Source organism: Hevea brasiliensis, chromosome 4, assembly GCF_030052815.1.
Source record: "Hevea brasiliensis isolate MT/VB/25A 57/8 chromosome 4, ASM3005281v1, whole genome shotgun sequence".
Classification (NCBI taxonomy): domain Eukaryota; kingdom Viridiplantae; phylum Streptophyta; class Magnoliopsida; order Malpighiales; family Euphorbiaceae; genus Hevea; species Hevea brasiliensis.
In genome coordinates this window covers 83,997,898-84,001,581 of record NC_079496.1, presented here as the reverse complement: position 1 = coordinate 84,001,581, position 3,684 = coordinate 83,997,898, and the positions used below count along the sequence as shown (strand labels likewise).

Below are 3,684 nucleotides of genomic sequence, written 5' to 3'. Positions count from 1 at the left end.
CATCTATCCAAGGATTTTAGCCCAGTGTCATTAGACCCATAGTGGAAGCCAACACTTTGAATTAAAACTAGCATGGCTCCAAATGATTCAACAAACCCAGTTTGCAGGTTCACCAACAGAAGACCCACATTATCATCTCCAGTGCTTTCTTGCCCTATGTGTTACATTCAAGATGAATGGAGACTCTGATCAAGCAATAAGACTCAAAGCATTCCCATTCTCCCTTCGGGACAGAGCAAGGAAGTGGTTACTTTCTCAATCGGCTGGAACATTCATTACTTAGGAAAACCTCTCTCAAGCTTTTCTAGCAAGGTATTTTCCACCTGTAAAGATTGCAAAACTGAGGCTAGAGCTCAACACCTTCAGACAAAAGGAAGGAGAATCACTCTATGACGCATGGGAAAGATATAAGGACCTGCAGAGGGAATGTTCACACCATGGCATAAGAGATTGGCTATTAGTGCAAAATTTCTATAATGAATTACTACCCTCTACAAGGAGCATAATTGATTCAGCTACAGAGGGTGATCTAATGGAGAAAATAGTACCACAAGCACTTGAACTTCTAGAAAAGCTTGCATACCATAATTATTAGTGGTCAAATGAAAGAGGAAATGCAAGGAAAATTGTAAGGGTCCTGGAAGTAGACGCTCTAAGCATGATAAATGCTCAGTTTGATCAGCTCACAAGGAAACTCAAAAGAATGCAAGCCAACGTAGTTGGTACAAACAGTTAACATGAGGACAGCTATGGAGGAGAATACATGAGTTTAGAATACAGCAATTTCAATGAACCCTCCATAGAATAGATGAACTATGTGAATAATGGAGGAAACTTCAACCAGAGGCAGCCCAACAATCCATATTCAAATACTTACAACCCTGGATGGAGGAACCACCCAAATTTCTCATGGTCCAATTAGTAGAACCAGCCTATAAACAAGTAACAAGGGTACAAACCACCAGCACCCCTTGGATTTCATAACGGAGGTCAAAACTTTGCACAGCCATCACTCCCTCTCCAACCTCAACAACCTGATCTGAAAATGACCATGCAAACCATGATGGAAGGATTCCTAGCAGCTCAACAACAACAAACTGAATTGATTAAACAGTTGACTTCCAGAATGGACCAACTTGCTACTCATAACAAGATGCTAGAGAATCAAATCGCTGAGTAAACAAGTTCTTCAAGTAAGGCTGCTGGCAAACTGCCTAGCCAACTAGAAATGAACCCAAGGGAGCATTGTAAGGTAGTTGCACTGAGGAGTGGGAGAACTCTAGTACAACCAGAGGTAGAACCAATAGAGAAAACCATAGAAAAATCTAAAAACCAAGTAGAGAAAAAAGAGGAAAAGGCTAAGAAAGATCAAGAAGAGGAAGCAAGGAAGACAAAGAAGTTACCAGAGCCATACCAGCCTCCCCTAACTTTTCCTCAGAGATTTCAGAAAGCCAAATTGGACAAGCAGTTTAGGAAGTTTTTGAAAGTTTCATAGAAACTTTACGTCAACATCCCCTTCACTGAAGCACTTTCTCAGATGCCATCTTATGCCAAATTTCTTCCATCCTCATTAAGGTACGCATTTCTAGACTCAAATTCTAAATATCCTGTAATAATCAATGCTGGCCTTTCTAAGTTAGAAGAGGAAGAATTATTAAGAGAACTTAGGATCCATAGCAAAGCCATAGGGTATAAAATTGAAGACTTGAAGGGAATCAACCACTCAATTTCCATGCATAGGATACCCATGGAAGAAAACAGTAAACCCACAATCGAACACCAAAGAAAACTTAACCCAAACATGGAAGAAGTAGTCAAGAAAGAAATTTTAAAACTATTAGATGCAGGTATCATATACCCAATTTCTGATAGTAAATGGGTTAGTCCAGTACATGTAGTTCCTAATAAAGGTGGGACAACTGTTATCCAAAATGCAAGCAATGAACTAATCCCTACTAGAGTAGTTACTAGTTGGAGAATGTGCATAGATTATAGGAAATTGAACAGTGCTACTAGAAAAGACCATGTCCCTCTACCCTTCATCGACCAAATGTTAGAAAGGTTAGCGAAACACTCTTATTTCTGTTATCTAGATGGGTATTCGGGATTCTTTCAAATTCCTATTCACCCAGAAGACCAAGAAAAGACAACATTCACTTGTCCATATGGAACATTTGCATATAGAAGAATGAAGAATCAAACTTAGTTCTAAATTGGGAAAAATGCCACTTCATGGTAAATAAAGGTATAGTTCTGGGACATTTGATATCAGAAAGAGGAATTGAAGTTGATAAGGCAAAAATTGAAATCATTAGAAAGATGCCACTACCAACATCAGTCAAAGGAGTATGAAGCTTTTTGGGACATGCAGGCTTCTATAAAAGATTCATTAAAGATATTATCAAAATAGCTAAGCCACTTACCAACTTGTTAAGTCAAGATGTTCCCTTTGATTTTGATGAAAATTGCCTTGTCTCCTTCAACAAGATCAAAGAAGTCCTGATTTTAGCACCAATAATGCAACCACGGGATTGGGAGCTAACGCTCGAGGTGATGTGCGATGCAAGTGACTATGTAGTTGGAGCAGTGCTCGGGCAAAGAAAAGATAAAAAGCTCCACGCCATTTACTACGCCAGCAAGACACTTGACGACACACAAATCAATTATGCTACCATAGAATTCCTAGCAGTAGTGTTTGCAATTGACAAATTTAAATCCTACCTAATTGGATCAAAAGTCATTGTATTCATAGATTATACTGCCATTCGGTACCTTTTGAACAAGAAGGAGGCAAAACCAAGGCTGATTCGATGGATTTTACTCCTGCAAGAATTTGACCTTGAAATCAAGGACAAAAAGGGATTCGAAAATGTAGTAGTTAACCATCTCTCTAGGCTGAAACTGGAATACACAGAGGACATCGAGGATTTGCCAATTGATGATTCATTTCCTGATGAGCAATTACTAGCATTCTCCCAAGCTCCATGGTATGCTGACTTTGTTAATTTTCTTGTATGCAGGGTATTGCCCCCAAACATGACTTATCAGTAAAAGAAGAAATTTCTGCATGATGTGCGGTTCTACACATGGGAGGAACCTCTACTATACAAGAGATGTAATGATGGGTTAATAAGAAGATGCATACCAGAAGAGGAAATAAAGAGCATTCTACAACACTGCCATTCATCATTATATGGAGGACACTCTGGCACCACAAAACAGTAGCCAAGGTTTTGCAAGCAGGGTTTTACTAGCCACATCTGTTTAAGGATGTAAGGTCCTTTGTGCTAGCTTGTGATCAACGCCAAAGAATGGGAAACATTTTAAGAACGAATGAGATGCCCTGCACGGTATACTTGAGATCGAACTGTTTGATGTGTGGGGAGCAAACTTCATGGGCCCATTCCCAACTTCCTTTGGAAATAAGTATATCCTAGTTGGCATTGACTATGTGTCAAAATGAGTAGAAGCAATAGCCACACCAACAAATGAGGCAAGAGTGGTAATAAAATTCCTTAGAAAGAACATCTTCACAAGGTTTGGCTCACCAAGAGTGATAATCAGCGATGGAGGAAGTCACTTCTGTAATAAAAAATTTGAAAATTTATTAAAGAAATATGGAGTAACTCACAAAGTGGCAACTCCTTACCATCCTCAAACCATTGGCCAAGTAGAAATTTCAAA

At 39.1% G+C, this 3,684-nt stretch overlaps 1 non-coding gene across 1 annotated transcript; it reads right to left on the bottom strand.

Moving 5' to 3' along the window:
• Positions 1–337: 337 nt before the first annotated feature.
• On the bottom strand, positions 338–444 carry LOC131179768 (small nucleolar RNA R71). Its single transcript, XR_009148654.1, has one exon. It is a non-coding gene; the product is annotated as a small nucleolar RNA R71 (small nucleolar RNA).
• Positions 445–3,684: the final 3,240 nt, after the last annotated feature.